The sequence below is a fragment of the Lissotriton vulgaris genome, chromosome 1_1 (assembly GCF_964263255.1).
Source record: "Lissotriton vulgaris chromosome 1_1, aLisVul1.2, whole genome shotgun sequence".
NCBI classification, from domain to species: domain Eukaryota; kingdom Metazoa; phylum Chordata; class Amphibia; order Caudata; family Salamandridae; genus Lissotriton; species Lissotriton vulgaris.
In genome coordinates this window covers 1,061,819,036-1,061,838,051 of record NC_141685.1, presented here as the reverse complement: position 1 = coordinate 1,061,838,051, position 19,016 = coordinate 1,061,819,036, and the positions used below count along the sequence as shown (strand labels likewise).

Below are 19,016 nucleotides of genomic sequence, written 5' to 3'. Positions count from 1 at the left end.
CTTGCAATAACTAAACTTGTTTGACCAACTACCAAAAGCACATGATCATTGTCAGCAAAGATCATCCATACCTATGTCTCTGCACACTTGTCTCACTAAACTACACCAATCCTCCAAGAAAAAACACAGTTTCAAACAGGAAAATCCAATCCAAGACTAAAAAAAAACCAATACTACCACCCACAAACTGTTCCCAAAACAAGATTCCCCCAATAAGAACCATAACAGCTAACTATTGGGCAGGGAAGGTGAGGGGTGACACAACTGTTCCTGTCAAAACAGTGTGTTGCAAATTACACAAAATGACGACCTTTGCTCACATGCCCTTGGCATTATGCCCACAAGCTTTGCCCTTGCATGCTCTGACCAATGCTGAATCCCTTCTGTCCCTGAGTTCTACCACCCACCCAAAGATTCTGGGGGGTGGGTGGGCATGGCATGCTTCCCACCCCACCAAAACCACAGGAAAGTGGTGATAGTGTGGAAAAGGTTGCTATAATGAAACGGGTACACAAATCTTAACTAACCACCACCAGAAAAACCCCAAGAGTTTTTCTGTCCCCCAAATCCCCAGGGTGGGGTACTCTCACCCTGACCGTGAAGTGAAATAAATCTGCCAATAAGCTCCTCACTTGCACCAACTACAACTCTATCCGACTGTCCGACAGATGCACACCGTCATCCTGAAAAAACTTGACTGTTTCATATTTTAAGACTGTATGCGCCAGAAAAAAAACTCTCTTCAGACTTGCAAAATTTTCTTTACTCCCTGTTTCCTTTCCTTCTTGCCCTGTCAATAGCACCCAGCTTCACCGCCCCTTGCCATGCTCTCAATGGTAAAGATTCAGTGCACAAAAATTCAGACCGCACAATGGTTGTCCCAGACCACAATAGTTTTATCTACTTCAGATCATCTTTGATACTCTTCAAAAGCGCTAGTCCCTTCAATTTTACTAAGTCATTCTCACCTAAATGTAGAGCTAGGACATCTGGGCAAGGGCAATCATTCATCAGCAAATTAAGCTTGGGCAGCAACTTATAACATCTCATTCCTCCCTTGCTAAACCACTTCAGCTGCACTGTCATATCCTGAAACCCAAGCTGCTTTCCACCTGTCCTGGTCTTAACATGGCGAGCTTCCCATTTGACGAAAGACTGCCCATATATCCACACCTCTGTGTCCTTTCCTGGAGCCTAAGACACAACTCGGAATGTAAACAACAAAATTAATGCATGTCCTGCAAAGTTCATTCCAACGTGAAGTATCTCTGATAGCAATCCGATCTCCACCTGCCCAAATGCGTGATGTCTTCTTCTGCCCACCCTCTGAGTGTGTACCAAACTCATGAGCCGGGAAGCCCAGTTCTTTGACAGCCCTCCGCAATACCCCCAGAACGTGCAACGCCAAAACTCTGCCCCATCCACATGCCTAAAAATGTCACGGAAGCCCTCCTGGTATCCCAAGAATCTCTTCTACCATACCCATGGGCAAACCTGTGTGTTTAGGGAAGCTCTCAATGAAACACACATGACCCTTACTGACTGATCTTTCTTGGATCTAGGAAGCTAAACCTATAGAGTCCTATCCCCCCATTCTCACATCCTTCCACCTTTATACTGCTCCGGCTTTTGACCCCACTACTTCCGTCACCCTGAAAGCCCCAAAGTATAACCAAACAATTATCACTGAAAACCTCAAACTCTCGTATCTGTCCCTGCAAACTCACAGAAGTATTGAGATCACCTTCTTCAGAATGCATAGCATCAAAGGCCACCTCACTCTGTTCCCATTACCCCGTTCCCTCACCCATTCTTCCAAAATCCATCTACCCATTTCCTTTGCAGATGGTTCATAGCCCCATAGCAACTTCCCTTAGTTAGTGTGGGAATTTTAACTTGGGAATTACAATTTGGAGGGAGAGGGAATTGAACCGGTCAATTTTGAGCTCCGTGACCGCTAGCCGCCATTTTTCTCACTTCGGCGCAGTCTAGTGGTTGAAGCTGGCTTCTTCAAAATGGGACGCTGTGCGAGCGCGCCTCTGGCGCGACTACGGCGCGCCTAAGGCAAGCCCTTCTGCGCCCGGAAGGGTCCGGGGTCGGCCATGCTGCCAGTTTTGCTCTGGAATTGCCCCAGGTAATTGCCTATGGTAGGGACTGCCTGTTAGATCTTGACAAGGGTTCGGTGTGTAGACCCCACTCAGGTATTCTGGGGATCAATTTCTACTTGAGGTGTAAAGATTGTGACTGGTGAGGCTGGCCTCCTCGTAGAGAGAACAAAGTCAATAGGCATATGATCACCTCGATTAGGGAACATTATGTTCCAGATACATTTTGGAAGGCTTCTTTATTGAATGTCCGCTCCTTAAAAAAACATGAACTGGAAATGTACGACCTTTTAGCCGACTCCTCCCCCGACTTGCTGTTTATCACAGAAACTTGGCTAACGGACGCTTCAAATCCTACCATTGCGATTCCTCAGGGCTATCAGATTCTGAGGAAGGATCGCCCTGCGGGGAGAGGTGGTGGGCTAGCCATTATATATAGGAGTTCCTTCATCTGTACTCCTTTAGCAAATGTGAAGATAGAGGGGGCGGAGAGCCTGGGTTTTCTCCTGACATTCTCGGCCCATCAATCTATGGCAGGAGTAGTAATCTACCGTCCACCTGGTCTGACGAAAAACTTCTTGGACTCTATTAGCCATTCCATTTCCCCCATTGCACCTAAATATAGCCATTGTATGGTTTCAACATCCATATGTAGGAATCTTTGGAGCCTGATCCTTCAAGATTGCATGAATCCTTTGATATTCTTAATTTGACCCCTTTTGTATGTTTACCTACGCATGATAAAGTGCACATATTGGACCAGGTATTTTCTTCCAATCAGATTTATGTGGATGCCCCTCTAACCTTAACAGATCAATTTTAAAATTTGTAGAGATGCTGCAAGGCCCCAACTCCTGGATACAACCAGGGCTAGTCACTGTGTTAGGCCATTTCACCTGATGACACCTGAGGCCATTCAGTGCGGGTTGCGACAGCAGAGATTACCTTAAGTGGTGTTCTGGAACAAGAAGTGATGACTTTAGAGGGTTGGTTACAGCAACAAGCCACTGAACTGGCCCCTCCCTCTGCAAGACCTGTTAAATCCACTCGAGTTTCAGCCCCTTGGTTCTCTGAGGCCTTAAGGGCTAGTAAAAGGGCCTGTAAACATCTCGAAAGAGAGTGGCAGAGGAATTATTATCCCTCAGATAAACTGATTTACAAACTTGCCCTGAAAACTCATTACAAGAAAGTACGCAGGGGAAAGAAACTCTTTAAGTCAACAAAATAGATTTGACAGCTAATAAAAGTAAAATTCTTTTTAATGTTGTAAAAATCTTCTCCTCCCCTGCGTCTATAAGCCAACCGTTTGTGCCTACAAGCGACTGGACTGAACGAATGGCCCTCTTCTTTTATGAAAAAATTTAATTGTTTCTGGATTCCTTTGAAGTTCAGTTAGTGGGCTTGGAGGATGTTGAGGTTTCCCACCTAGCTGCATGCACCAGCCCTAGTGCCTCCCTTAGGTAGTTCCCGGAGATTACTCCAGAACAATCTTTGGTGTTCATGAAAGCTTTGAAATCTGGTTCGCCCACTGATCCCTGTCCAGCGAAGGTTCTGTCCTCATTGACAGATGTGATCAACCCCTGTGTGAATTCTATTTTGAACACCGCTTTACTGGAAGGGCTGATGCCACAAATGAGGAAACATGCTAAAATCCTCCCGCTACTTAAGAAACCATCGGCTGACCCTGAAGCAGCCTGTAATTACAGGCCTATTTCTCTCTTGCATTTCTTTTAGAAAGTTTTGCATACATTTGTAAACCAGGTCCTACCAAATTATGTGGAGACCAATTATTTGCTACATTCTAGCCAGTCAGGCTTTAGAGCCAATTTCAGTACTGAAACGGCACTATTGGAAGTTGCAGAAACTATTAAAGCTACATTAGACAGAGGAGGTAATGCCGTCCTGGTTTTACTGGACCTCTCCGCAGCTTTCGACACCGTGCCTCATTCGAGATTACTGCAAAGACTTGGCAACAGCGGTATTGGAGGCACGGTGTTGAGTTGGTTTGCGTCCTTTCTTGCCAACCGCTCTCAAACCATCTGGTCTCCTCCTTTCTCAGCGGCGATTCCTCTTCTGAATGTGGGGGTGCCTCAAGGTTCTATTTTGTGCTCCACATTATTTAACTTGTACATGTCCCCCCTGGTCCCCCTCGTTGAGAAATTTGGAGCCAAAATAGCGGTTGTTCACCTGCGAGAAAGGAGTTGAGTTTGATGGCAACTTAATCAACACCTGTCTCTCTAAAGTCTTCTCTTGGTTAAGTCATAACCATATTAAATGTAACTCCGAGAAGTCTGAGATTATCTTCTTTGGGCCTCGGCGACCTGATACTTGGCTCGAATGGTGGCCCCAAGATATGTCCCACCTGTGTCGGCCGTTTCCACGGTGAAGAATTTGGGAATTAAGCTGGACTCAACTCTCTCGATGAAGGCTCAAGTACATTCGGTAGCCGGGGTATGCTTTGGGCTGTTGAGAATGTTGTGAATTTTTCTCCCTTTGCTCTCCATCCCTTACAGGAAGACAGTGGTTCAGGCTTTAATAATGTCTAGACTGGACTACGTTAATTCCTTATATCTCGGCCTCCCTGAATATCTTTTGGGCCGGCTACAAGTGATCCAGAACGCAGCACCTAGAGCCATCTTTTTGACAGACTCTAGAACTCGTACCACCCAGCTCCTATCTTCACTTCATTGGCTTCCGGTATGGAAAAGAATTCAGTTTAAAGCCCTGGTTCTGGTTTTTAAAGTCTTCCATAAGATTGGAGCCCCTTGTCTTTGGGACAGATTTCAGCCTTATTTCCCCCAGCACACCCTTGATCTTCATCCCAACTTTTGATTATCACTCCCAGGGTGCGATTGTCTCGGACTGGAGGCAGATCTTTTCATGCAGTTGCCTCACGGCTGTGGAATAGCCTCCCTCTCTCTATCAGACAGAGCCCTGTTCTCCTGACCTTCAGGAAAAGTCTTAGAACGTGGGTCTTCCAGTTGTGAGACGTTCGATAGTGGTCTGCTTTTCTCTACGTTGAGTGACGTATGGCTGTTTTCAGCACCGGGACATTCCAGGGAGTAGCTGTGCACTTTATAAATATGCGCTAACATAACATAACATAACATAACTTACCCCCTATTGTGATTGCGGACAAACCCCTCTCAAACAATGACATAATGTGTCTTGCTCTGTAAGTCACATTCAATCACAGGTATTCCAAAACAAAAACCCTCGGCAACCGCCAAACATTTTGATCTCTGGCAGACTCCTTGTTGACAGTGTTCACCTCAACCAAATTATCTACAAAGAACATGACCAACTGCTGTTGTCTAATTGACGCCCCTACAAGCAAATCGCCACCACCAATGGTAGAAACTCAAGAATGGCTATGCTCTGTCCCCCTCCTTTCCTGCCCTCTAGCCACTCCTCCGCAAACAATTGCCCCTGCCCAAAAATGCTGAAACCGTGCCCCCCATTAGTATCTGAGAAAAGCTCCAACGACCACTCCACCTGTTCTTCCAAACCGACCATGGGAATCTCATTGAAATCTCTGAAGAAAATTCTCCACACATTCAAATCCTCCTTCACCTCTGCTTTCAAGCGCAACCTGTGATGTAGAAGCGATGCTCCTGCCAAAGCTATGCCAAAATGACTACAAAACGTCCTACCAGCACACACTCTACTTGCAAGGGAAATTAAGGTGCCCTAGAAGCACTTGAAAATCTTTCACTCATGCTTTGGACTTCAACAACATCCTTTCCAACAAATCAAATCCAACAACTTCTGTTTCTTATTCTCAGGAAGTCTGATCTCCATGCGCCTGGAGTCCAACTCGATTCCTAGAAAAGTAATCACCTCCCCTTGTCCCACTGTCTTCTACTACACCAACAGAACCCCAACATCTCTCGTCAGTTCAATTTCTGAAACATACACAAAGCATCTTTATTTTCCTTGGACACGGTCAAACCCACTAAAAACTAATCATCCAGGTAATGTATCCTTCTCCATTGAGTAACTAAACAGCATCTGCAGAAAGGAACTGAAAACTTCAAACACCGAACAAGAACTAGAGCAACCCATCTCCAAAGCTTTGTCCACAAAGAAATATCCCGCTAACTGCATGCCCAACAACTCCTAGCCATAAGAGGGAACAGGAAGCTAACATAAGGCTGATTTTTATGTCACATGTTGCCATCAATGTCCCTGTGCCATACCTGTAGATCAGCACTATGGCCATATCCGCAGAAGCATAGTGAACTTTACTAAAATGCCTCCAATATGAAATCATTAACTGACAGGCCTTCCGGCCAAGATAAGTGCTGAACTAAGCAGAATTCTTCAGCTTGTTCTGAATGAAGTACTACGAGCATATCGAACCACACCTCATAGCACAACTGATAAATGTCCAGTCACTCCGATGTTGGGTAGGGCATTGCATACGAGAATACCCATCATGGACACTGCAATACACACACATCCTCAGGAGTGTGATCATGCAGCATTGGCAGAAGTAGACAGGACCAAGAAATCAAAATGAAAGAATACACAGATGCTCGACGGAACACAAGGCCATCTAACATTCAGAAAGGAGATTGGGTGCTTGTTCAACAAGAACAAAAGACAAAGTAAGCTAGCCGATTCTATGTCCCAACCCTTGCGAGTAATCAGCCACAAAGGGACCATGGTCACAGCTGCTTCTGAAGACAAGAGAATCACACAAAATGTGTCTCATTTCGAGAAGTGTGATCCAGCAGCCAATGCCCAAATGGAAAAGTCAGAACATGACCCTGATGAATAAGTCAAGAATTAAGTAGCAGTGAAAGAGTTAATGTGCATTCGGGCCTGAGTTGGTCGAGGGAACCCGACCCACCACGCTAGTCATAGCAAACCACCACGCTAGTCATAGCAAACCACTCAGCGACCCACTCGGCTCATTGAAGAATTGTAAGAGTGACTGTTCACTGAATATTTCGCCAGGAAGGGGGAGATGTAATATCTCCATGCATAATGTATTAGCATAGCACTAGGACCATGCAGGCTGGGTCATGGTCGGAGGGAGGGAGGTGGTAGACAGGAATAGGAAGGGAGGGGCCAGTAAGTTGTTGGAGGAAGGAAAGAGGTGAGTGCCGCATGGAGCTCCAGCACAGAAAATAAATGAAAAGAGATAGAGATCATTGTAGATTACTAGTGTTAGTCCTTATTCACAGGCATGACAACCCGTGGTACCAAAACCCCTGCATGCCTGCCCTACTGCTGACTGGGGGACGTCAAAACTGTCCCAACCCAACCGGGGGGTGCCACAAATTATACAAAATTTCGACCTGTGCCGACATACATTTGACCTTATGCTCACAAGCTCCTCCCCCACGCGGCCTGACCAATGCCCATTCCCTTTGCCCCTGGACTCTACCTTCCTGCCGAAGATCTCGGGAGGCAGGGCATGCTCCCCACCCCCGCAAAACCCCCATTTAAATTCAAGCTCACTTTAAGTTGGATCTGCCGGGCAGTACACAGACAGCAGACAGCGGACCGTTCTCCTAACCCACACAGAGCAATCAGTTTCTGCGATAATGCTGTCAGTTCCTAAGAAACATCAGAGTTGGTGTTTTCTCTGTCAGAGCCTCAAGCCACTCCCGGAAACTGCAGAACCGCATCACCTCCTGGTAGCCATTGAGTCAAGCTAGGCATCCGCCGGTACCTCTGTGGGCGTGATGCCCGAACTGGCCTTCATGGGTCTGTCTCTGCAGGTCATCCGCATGCCTTTCTGGTGCGGCCCACCGCCTCAGGGCAGTGGTGCATCTGTGAAAGCCTGCTTCTACTTGTATCACCAGCGCTCAGACAAAGTCCACTGCTCTTCACTCACATTGTGTGCACCGGCTTCATAGACCATTTCATGATGGATAGTTCTTCACCTCCATTCTTAAGTGGAAACCTTATTAGTGAAGGAAGCTTAGGGCACTCACCCTGGAGCTCAGCTAGAGCTCCTTCCGGCGATCTTGTAGACGGCTGCCATTTTGTCCTTTCAACCCACCATGTGCTGCTGTGCCACACCACTGTTGTTACCTTCGCCAGATTGAATTCTGTTATTTTGAGTGACTGCACATCTCTATGCTGACAAACAGGGACATGATGTAGTGACAATGATAGGTAATCATAGCTACCTCCTGACCCAATGTCAGCTGTGACATCCTTAGACATTCCTGGATTTTTAGCTAATAACACGTGGCTTCCTAGGACTTGCAGTTTGGCTTTTAACATTTGAAGTATGAGCTCAAAGATTCCAGCACAAACAGTCAGGAATAACAAGTGCTTAGTTTGGGCAGTTGTGGCCCTGGAATTTATTTCTGGGACCCAGAACTTATTTTATATCCACACACTCTGCCCAAGCAAAAAAGAGTGATACCAGAAGTGGGAGAAAGAAGGAATTAGAGAACGATAGGAAAACAAAGAGAGGAAATGTAGGGTGATAGAATGAAGAGGATGTGGTCTGACGGCTAGACTGCCGACTTTGGAGCTGGGAAACCAAGGTTCGAGCCTCGGGTCGCATCCACATCCTGTCATTCTGGGCAAATCACTTCATCTACCAGTGCCTATAAAAAAACAAAATATATTTTTTTTATAAATGATTGTGTCCTTGTGTAACGTAACCGGTGCTCGTGTAAAGTGCTTCAATATCTTCGGGTCGAGTTTGCGCTATATAAATCTCCACAAAAAAAAGAGGCATTACGTAGACTCCAGACTAGGCAGCCTTGGTGTACAGCAGCCCCGTCTATCAGCAGCACCAGAGGTAGGCTCCTAAGAGTATCTTCTGGCCCCTCCACTTACTATTTTATGAATTAAGAACCAGGAGATGCTGATAGTGTCACACACGATACAGGCATCTTAGTACTTTGGGTAATGTAATATACCTCCGCTGCACTAGTCCTCTTTAGAGAAAAATAAAAATAACCTTTTTTTGTAGATTGTTATTAATCTGCAATTGGTCCTTTTTTTTAACAAGTAATGCTGCAGGAATGCAAGTTTTTCATTTTATGTTAAGTATCAATTTGCAAAAATCAAGAATAGAGAGCCCAGCAGTGCTTAACTTGAGTCGGTGGTTTCCGGTGCTCGGCACCAGCACTTAATTGTCATCACGGGCACTTATTACAGTATGCCACATGATGGCAGTGTTTTTCTAAATTAGAGATGAACTCAACAACAGTATTAATCCAATATACATAAAAAATGACTAATACCTGCTGCCCAAGCCATTCTTATAACTTTGGAGGCCTGGAATAGTCTGAATTGTCGCACTTGTAGGGTCTGATGGTTAATGGTTGTGTTGGATCGTTCATTGGGGCGCTGGCACGGGTAATGGGTAGTCAAGCTGCAATGGCCTCCTGACGAGGGCCCTGGAACTTCCTTTTTTAGAAATTAATTACTGGATCCCAGGATTGTACCAGTATGCACTACAACAGCATGCTGCACAGCAGTGTGCTCAACGGCTGCAGCTCCGCAATGGCGGAGGAGCCGCTTCCCACTGCAGCAGCAGATGAAAAATAAAATGATAATAAATCTATTTTATTATCATTTAATTTTTCACTGGGTGAGCCGATCTGAGTCTTGGGAGCCTCCGGGTCAGAAAATCCTCGATTGACAGGGGAACGGGCTGGGAGGAGTGGTGGTGGGCACTGTAAGTGAGCATGTTAGTTTGGCCGACCATCTTAGGACGGCACAAACATGTGCACTTCTATTTCTCCAACCCAACTGTGTTGCACAGCCGGGTGGAGATTAGGCACAGGCTTTTAGTTCCTTAGTGAGCGCCGATCAAGCCAGCTCAGACCAGTCCTTGCGGTGCTCTGATGTCGGGTAATAGCATGAGTGTCTCTGCAGAAGAGTGCTTCTTCAATTAGGTGCCATTGTGGAATGTTGTGAGCTTGATGCATGGACCCTGCTTTATGCAAAGTGATGGAAAACTAAAAATGAATACCTTTACCCTGACATTTTTGCAGCATAAATAATCTTTTATTTTAAAAAATCAGGTTACTTACACAGAACTCTGCAAGCAAATTGCATTTGTGCAGGTAAACTGAGAAAATCCACAGGCAATGATAGGAGTCTATTGCGACACAGTTTTTATCAGTTAACCCACTGAATTGGAAGAAGGAGGTGACAGGAGGCGGGAGAGGGAATGTATTGCTTCCAGTATCTGACGGTCAAACACGATTACAAAAAAATAACTTTAACTTCCTTTTTAAATGCTGCTTATGACTAAGTGTAGTTTCTGCTTTCAATTTCTGTTTTACTACCTTCCGATGTGTGGTTACCAGCAGTGCTTAATTTGTAAAATAATATGTGCCAGGGTCAAGGTAATAAACAGGAAGCCACTGCAACTTGCTACGGTCCCTACCAGTGCTTCCAAACACCAGTGCCAAGGAAACCTAATTACCAGTACAGTCCTATAAATGTAACAATTTGGATTATACTAGGTGAGCCAATGCTGTAGGAATGGCCTGAGTACCTTCGTATTTTTTTTTACAGTATATTGTATTTTTAAACACTTTGCACGTGTGCTTTTTAAAAAATAAGACAGACAGTGCCACCATATGGTGGGCTGTCATAAATATGTGCCAGATTTATAAAATTAGCGCCAGTGCTGAGTACCAGCAAACACTGCCACACATTAAGCACTGGTAGAAAGAGGAGTGTATTGATCTTACACTACCCAATCCATGCTGTCACATTTTTCCAGTCTTCCTGTGTTGTACAACACATTACTTGGATTAAGTTTAAAAGTGAATTTGAAGATTATTAAGCATGTTGATTCTGGAGTGCCGGCTGTAGCCTTTAGGCCAGTCACACTTTTCACTGGCTCCTGGCCCTCGCTGCTTGCCTGTATCAGCTTTGTACACCATCCTATTCACCTATGCCATCTCCTTACACTGCTCACAACTGCCCTCTTTTTACATTGGCCACTAGTGCCACTTCCTCAAAGCGCCCAACAATTACAGATCCTCGCGCTTCTCACAAGTGCCAGTTGCTTGCACAACATATCAGTGGGTGTACCCTAAACTGCACTTATGTGCACATCAACCTTGCTCTTGGTGACTGTAGTGGGAGTTTAGCAGTGGCGTTGTGAACAACCACTCCACCCGCTGCTTTTACCCCCGATGGAGGGTTGACTATTATAGTTATGTATGACCCTGCCCTGGCTCCAGCTCTGGAGACAAAAGCTATTAAAAAAATAAAAAGGAAAGGGATAAATAACATCGTGATCTGGAGTTAACCACAGCAAAGAAATTAAGAGAGAAAGAAAGGGAATGAAAGAGAGAGTGGGAGAGAGGTTTGGAAGGAAGAGCAAAAGAAAGGACATATAAAATATTGAAGGAACTGTGGAATGAAAGGATGAATGCAAGGACAAAAGGACTGATGGATGGAAGAGGAAAACAAGATTTACATGGGTGGGTGAAAAAATGTGTCTGTAATGATAGGCTGGATCAGGGCACGAGTCAGGGGTACACGCGGGTGGACGGCGTCCAACCACTATTTTCACCTTGCCAAGAGTTTGGGCCTCACTGAAAAATGTCCTGAACTCGTACTTGTGTAATTTCCAAACACTGGGACACTTTCAGCAGCGCCTGCACGTTGTCTGCTTTCCATCTGCAACAAGCAACAACGTGCAGGCAGGGACGGGGTTCCTCCTCCTGCTTTAACACCCTCCGCATGCTCCGCAAGATCTGCAAGTGGATCCCCACCGAAACGAGAAGAATGGTCACTCAGGCCCTCGTCAGCAGCAGGTTGGACTACAGAAACACCCTCTAGGCGGGAGCCTCGGCCAAACTCCTGCAACGGATTTGGAACGCCTCTGCCCGCCTGATCCTCGACATCCCTCGCCGCAGCCACATCACACCCCACCTGAGAGACCTGCACTGGCTCCCCGTCAACAAGAGGATAACCTTCAAGCTCCTCACCCATGCACACAAGGCACTCCACAATACCGGACCAGCATAATTCAACAGACGACTCAGCTTCAACACCCCCACCGGCCAGCTTCGCTCTGCCGACCTCGCCACAGTCCCCCGCATCCGAAGAACGACCTCCGGCGGCAGATCGTTCTCCCACCTCACCGGCAAGACCTGGAACATCCTCCCAATCCACCTACAGGAGACCCAAGACCTGCTGACCTTCAGAAGTCTCCTCAAAACCTGGCTCTTTGAGCAGTAGCATAATTTCCCCCCCCAGCGCCTTGAGACCCTCGAAGGTAAGTAGTGCGCTTTACAAATGCCATGATTGATTGATTGATTGATTGGTTATTTAAGACTCCTGCTGGCCCCTTAACAAAGGCTGAATTTGAGGTGTCATCAGGCCTCCTTTTGTTTTAGTCTCTTGACTGGGAGCAGTCAGGAGCCTCACACCTGATGCAAATGAACCAGAGGGGGAACAAAGGCTCACACCTTGTTAGCACTTTACATATACTTAAGAGAGGCAGCTTTTCAGTTTGTTCAGTCCCTGTTTAGGAGATATGCATGCAATGTCAGATGTGTTGGTCTTTCCCAGTATTTACACAAAGCAAATTGTATTTATATAGAGCTTACTTACCCTGAGGAGACGTTGAAATAATTTAAATACCACTATTTTTTTGTATAGCCCTACTCATCCCAATAGAGTATCAGAGCGCTTTACGTCAACATGTGCATATTACATCTACAATAAATTATACAAGTTTGTAAATAAATGTACAGGATGTGTTACATAAAACTGGGGGATTGCAAGGTGTAGAAGTCATATATCATCTTCCATAGCTCACTGTGAGATTATCCTCGCAATGCGATCAAACATACAAATGATAGACCTGCTAAACATATATGTGAGGGCTTTGGATCTGATGTCACTTCTTGTGATGCCACTTCCTGTAAAGTCGTGGCTTGTGATGGCACTTTATATGATGTCAATTCCTGTGATGCCATGTGTGATGTCACACTCTGCGATGTCGCGTGCCGTGTTGTTACTTGCATACTGCCTAACTAGGTTAGTCCCCCCAACTTCTGTTTTTGGGTCTTGTGCCCTGGATGAATGGGTGGATGAATAGATGGATGGAAGGGTGAAAGGATGAATTGGTGGACTGATAAAAGAAGGGTGAATTGGCGGATGGATGAAAACGAATGAATGGGTAAAAGTATGGACGAATGGTTGGAAGTGTGAGTAGAAGGATGGATGCAAGACTCTAAGGATGAGAGGAATGGAACAGTGAAAGGATGGATGTATAGTGGAAACATAAAAGGATGAATGGATGCATGACTGGTTAAAGGATGGAGCAATAGATGAACAGAAGGGTGGATCAAGGAACCTCATCTAGAGTGGGTAGACTTTACTTGCTTTACTCACCGGACGGCGTTCAAGTGATGGATAAAAGAGGGGGTATTTTAATTTTCTCACTACTCCCCTGGAGTTTAGTCTAGGTATGTGCAAAGTTTTTGTCATGTGAACGTGGGATTGTGGAATTCGCGATTATTGGTTCACCCATTGTTTGTGTGTGCAGCCAGGGGGAGGGTGTTCTGGCCTTTCCTACGCTTAGGCATTTGCAGTTTTCTCTCGTGAGCGTTAGCTGGCACAGTTAACTGACAAGCATGCAATACGTGAGCACATACCTCGTGTCCTATTTCGCAAGAGTGCTCCTCAAACCCGTTGCGTTGGTGACTTGAAAGCATTTTGTATTCGAGTGCATACTTTTCTTGGGATTTTCCTCGTGAGTCACTCAGCATCAGCTCTACAGAAAAATATTCTGAGGTGAATGTATTGATTTGCTGCATATTACTACTTAGTGTAGAGGCACCGAGGTGTAACAGTAAATTAATCTGTAGAACATATGTCAAAATAAGTCTTTACAGCTTAATTTATTCCCCAATTAAAACAAATATAGATAAATACCAATAAAATAGGAAAAATAGTTATGGCTACATATGAAAACAACAAATACCATAAAACTATGACTACATTTAAACTGTATGTGGTACATTAATTCATGCATGGTAACCGGAAGCCTGCAAAAGCCTGTGGGCGTTTTACAGTTGAGTTGTGACGTCAGCACGCCCTCCTGCCGTTTGCTGCGTAGAGCGTGAAAAGGAACCCCATGCTTCTTACGTAATAGACGTTTGGGCTTCCATTGCCTTCTCTTTCAGTCATATCCTCACCCAGTAGCTGACCAGGAGGTGTTTGCTGAAGTGCGGACAGTGCGGTTACATCTTTTTCTACTTCCGGTTTTGAGTTCTCTCTCAGTAGGTTATCGCATGTTAAAACCCGTAGCCATTATGAAAATGACTGACATCATTTACCACGCGAAAGGCTGTTGCGTGAAAGGGGGTAAGAGAGAAACTATCTTGGCGTAAGGAGAAGGGAATTATGATGCTTTAAAGACAATGTTTATTGTTTTATTATAAATATAGTACAGATAGTGGCCCATCTTCAGACACTTCAGCCCTCATTCCATGTTCAGAGCAAATTCCTATTTAGGTGGTAACCTGTCAAAGCAGGCTTCCAAGAGCTGTGTTCCTACGTGTAGTAATACCTCGGAGTATTCCAAGGACATATTCACCAGGTATAACCATGCCAATAATATCCCTGGAAAATGGTCTGAAATGTGAGAATTACCTGCAAAAATTGGGGCAGTGACTTCAAAATGGACACGAGGCTGCTTTTTGCGGTAAGAAGTAGCTCTAAATGCAACAGAATGTGAATAATGAACACGTGAATGTGCTTGTGCAGTAGGGTGTCCCCCCCCCCCCCCCCCCCCAAATTACGCATAATAATGTGATTGGGCATAATCCAATTACTATTATGAATGCTGCGTCAAAGGGTAATGCGGAATTGCCGAAATTACACCAGCATAAATGAAATTCTGCCTAGGCCTACTTTTAATACCGGAGTAATTTTGCATCCTTGAATTAGTGATCCTGGAGTAGCAGCAAATTCAGGTGTGAAATTACCACGTAGCAGTTTTGGCCTACTGGTGAGGCTGCCTTTAAAACGTTCTGTTTTCAGTTGTTTGCTAAATGACAATGAAAGTGGTATTTTTCCTCAGAATGCTGGAAAGCGTTTCAATTTCGGGGCAAGTACCAAGAAAGATATGCAACAACTTTACTCTTGTGTAAGGTTAGAAATTAACTGCGTACTATAAGTAATAAAGTACTTACTCCATTTGAAAAAAATTCTTGTAAGATACCTTGGAGTTTCTAGCATTTAAGGTGCTTGCCCTTCTCCTTTCACTGTATGGTCACAGATATTTTAGTGACTTGCAGTTGCCATTATCACATATGATGCGTGTACCTTATGTCCTACACAATCACTCACTGCCTTTGCTCTTGTTTCACTTAACAGTCAATCAATCAGCGTATTTTTAGGCTCTTCTTGTCACCCCTGAGGGTGTCCAGGAGCTGGCAGAGTCCACGTTGATTAGCCGAATAGCCAGTTATTCAGGGAGTTTGGAACTCTGGAAGAGATGGGGAGGTCGTAGCTGAAAGGATAGCTTGTTCCAGGTCTTCGCTGCTAGGTAGGAGGCGACCTCTGCATCTGTTACGTTGGATGCAAGGGGTGAGGGTTAGAGAAAGGGACGCAAAGGTGTCTGGTGGGCTGGTGAAAATCCAGTTGGCAGGTCCGTAGTTATGTAGGGCCTTGTACGCATGGGTCAGGAGCTTGAACTGGCATCTTTTATGTACAGGTAGCCAATGGAGTTTCCTGAGGTAGGGGGTGATGTAGGTTCTTCTAGGGAGATCCAGGACGAGTGTGGCGGCCGTCGCGTCGCGAGCACTACCTTCGTAGTGCTGCGCACGTCCAACGGCCGACGCGGCCCCACCTGCGCATGGAACCTCCCGCACCGCGGCCGAATTACTGCCGTGGGTAACGGATTAAAATGCTACTGTTTGTAAAATATGTAAATATTTTGAGGTTGTCAGGCCGTTACCTATTCTTCTCTACCTTCCCCTGGGTGAGGCAGGTTTAGTGCACAACACACCCAGGACTGTTTCTGGAGATAGTGGGAAAATTCCCCCATCAAATTAGGATTTACTGTTTATATTACCCACGAAAAACTGCTGTTAGAAGATTATTTGACAGCTTTTTTAATGTTCTAAACTGTGGGAAGTTAATATGCCACTCAGTAGGAGAAGGCGTGGTTTAAAAGATTTGCCCACACTACCAAATGTGCTTCAAATTATATGAAACAGGACCCCGCAACTCCACGCTTGTATCCTGCGTTCACTGCCCTCCATGCAGTTCACCAGTCACGCATGGTTGGACTGGGACACACAATAGGTCTGGACACGAAAATATTGGTCCACATTTGCAACTTAGTTTTCTAAGACATGCTACCTGAGTGGTTTGTAAAGGTGTGGGTGTGCTCAATTTAAGCAGTTAAAGGTCACCAGCACGCACTTTTGGGGACCTGATCACACATTACATTGGGCGTCATTTGGAAGTTGCAGCTTCTACCCTAGGCTTGCCCCTTGTGACCCGTTGCACTGCCTTTGCTACCCCCTGGCCTCAGATGTGGCAAAATCAGGGCCTGGAACACAGAGGCAGCTCTCCTAATGAACATCTGTTGGGGCACCACTGTCCTGGTTTTCTGACAATTTTTTTATTACACTAACAGTGACTAATCTTCACTATTAGTGTAATAAAATTGGAGTACATAGTTGGAATATGACCCTATCGGGCAGCAAAGTTAAGAAAACATGCTTTTAAATTTACGTTGAATGCATGCTTGCATAGGAAGGAGTACGTGTTTATGTGAGAGCATGTATGTGTAAACTGTGTGAGTCAAAGTAAAGGTCAAATGGCGTGTGATGTCACTTCCGCTACCCCAGGCATTTTGGTGAAATGACACCTGTGCACATTGCCCAAGAGCAACAGAGAGAAAAACAGACAAAGGGGAAGCAGGAGGGAATGAAAGATTGAAAAACCTTCACAAAGGCAGTAAGCAGGAACCTGCAAGAGTGAGATAAAAGGGCAGGGAGTTTCTGGTAGTGGATTAAAGAGGCATGAGGTGATTCAAGACTACATATTCGGCAATGGTACTCATTCTTTTACAAATGAAGCACTGATGGTACTGACGTGAGGGAACGCATGCATATGTGCTTTCTGAGTGCAATGTTAGTAGTAATATTAGAGAAATGCAACAGTGAAATTAAGTGTGTTTCTTACCTACTAAGAAGATGATAACACTGATACACCCCTGCTTCACTACCCTCAAAGGGCTAATGGACCTTCAACCTTGCCCTTGATAAAATAATAGGATCCACAATGCACCTTTCTGAATACATCAATCTTGCCCCCCTTCTTTCTTTTCACTTGCTCCCACTTTTCAACTTTACTATTCATGTCAGTGCATAATAGAGTGTTGTAGAGTGCAGTTTTGTAGAGTAGAGTGGCGTTGAATGCGTTGGTGTAGTGTGCAGTGGTGTAGAGTGGTGCAGAGTAAAGTGACATATAGTGTAGAGTAGCGTAGAGTACAGTGTTGCAGAATAGAGTGATGTACAATGAAGGGGTGAGGAGTTGAGTGGTGTAGAGTGCATTGGTTTTGAGTAAAGTAGTGTATATTGCATTGGCCTAGACCGCAGTGGTGCAGAATAAAGTGCAGTGAGGCTGAGTGGAGTGGCGCTGAGAGAAGTGTCATAGAGTAGATTGTTTCAGAGTGGAGTTGTGCATGGTAGAGTACAATGGCGGGGAGTGCAGAGTAGGTTAGAATGGCATAGAGTGGATTGGCATAGAGTGTGCTGGAGTGGAGTGGCACAGAGTAGAGTGTATTGGCATGAAGTGCAGTGGCAAAGAGTGTAGTGTTGCAGAGTAGAGCCGCTTAGAGTGGACTGATGTAGAGTGCAGTGGCTCATAGTAGAGTAGTGTGGGGTAGAGTGCAGTGACGGAGTGGTGTAGAGTAGAGCGCAGTGACTCAGTGTGGAGCGGTGTAGTGTGGAATGGTGCAGAGATAACTGCAGTGGTGTGAAGTAATGCTTAGTAGAGTGGAGTGGGGTAAAGTTAAGTATGCATGGTGTTGTAGTGCACTGACGTTATAGACAATACATCTTCAATTGTACAGACACCGTTTCACTTATAAAAGTATGGAGGGGAACAAACGATAATGTGTGGAAATGACATCAACTAATGCATTTGTTTTTTTTTATCATATTAAAATATTTGTTTCCACCACACTTCAGAATTACCCAAAAATATGCTTCACTTGTGCTTTTCTAATTCTGATATATTCTGAAATATCTGCACAATTCACTTACATACATTTACATTTTGTTGTGTGCTAGAAAAAATAACAGCCTTTTGCAAGCACACCCCCAGTAGCAGCATTTTGTGACATAAATCCTCTCACTTTTAATTTAGAAAAAGAGTAGTAAACACCAAGCTCCCTGGAAGATAGAGCCTGACATTTGATCTCTGTCTTTGAATACACAGCAAATGTGACAAGAACAAGCTTTAAAGGCCTGTTTACAGAAATCTAGTCCTGGTGGAAGAATAAAGTAAATACAGTTTGGGCAATGGAAGGGACAGACTCAAGTCAGACAACCTAAAACAGCGTTCGCAAATAGAAATCAAGCAAATGTGAGTAACAAACCACAAAGCCAATGGTAAGCAATGGGTGGAATGCATTTCCAGTGAAGCTTTTAGAATGTCCCCAAGATGTTAGCAAACCGGACAGCTGCAGTGTGTGGTAGGCTTCGACATAAAAAGGGCACTGCAAAGGGATATGTCACTTCATTAAAATCATGCAGCAAAAGTGGAAATACTACCCCATGCAAATGTAACAACATTCTGGAAATGTTGCCAAGGGTGAGAGGTCTACCTAATTCCATGCTTTGCTTCCATCTGCTGTAACAGTAGCTGTCATTTCAGAACACAGAAAGCGGAGGCAGAGCACTTTGGGGTATGTCATAGGCCATGACTTCT

At 45.0% G+C, this 19,016-nt stretch overlaps 1 protein-coding gene across 1 annotated transcript in view; it reads left to right on the top strand.

Annotated features, from left to right (window-relative positions):
• The window catches only part of SH3BP1 (SH3 domain binding protein 1), a 259,744-nt gene that overhangs the window by 25,160 nt on the left and 215,568 nt on the right, over positions 1 to 19,016 (top strand). The gene's annotated exons all lie outside the window — the stretch shown is intronic.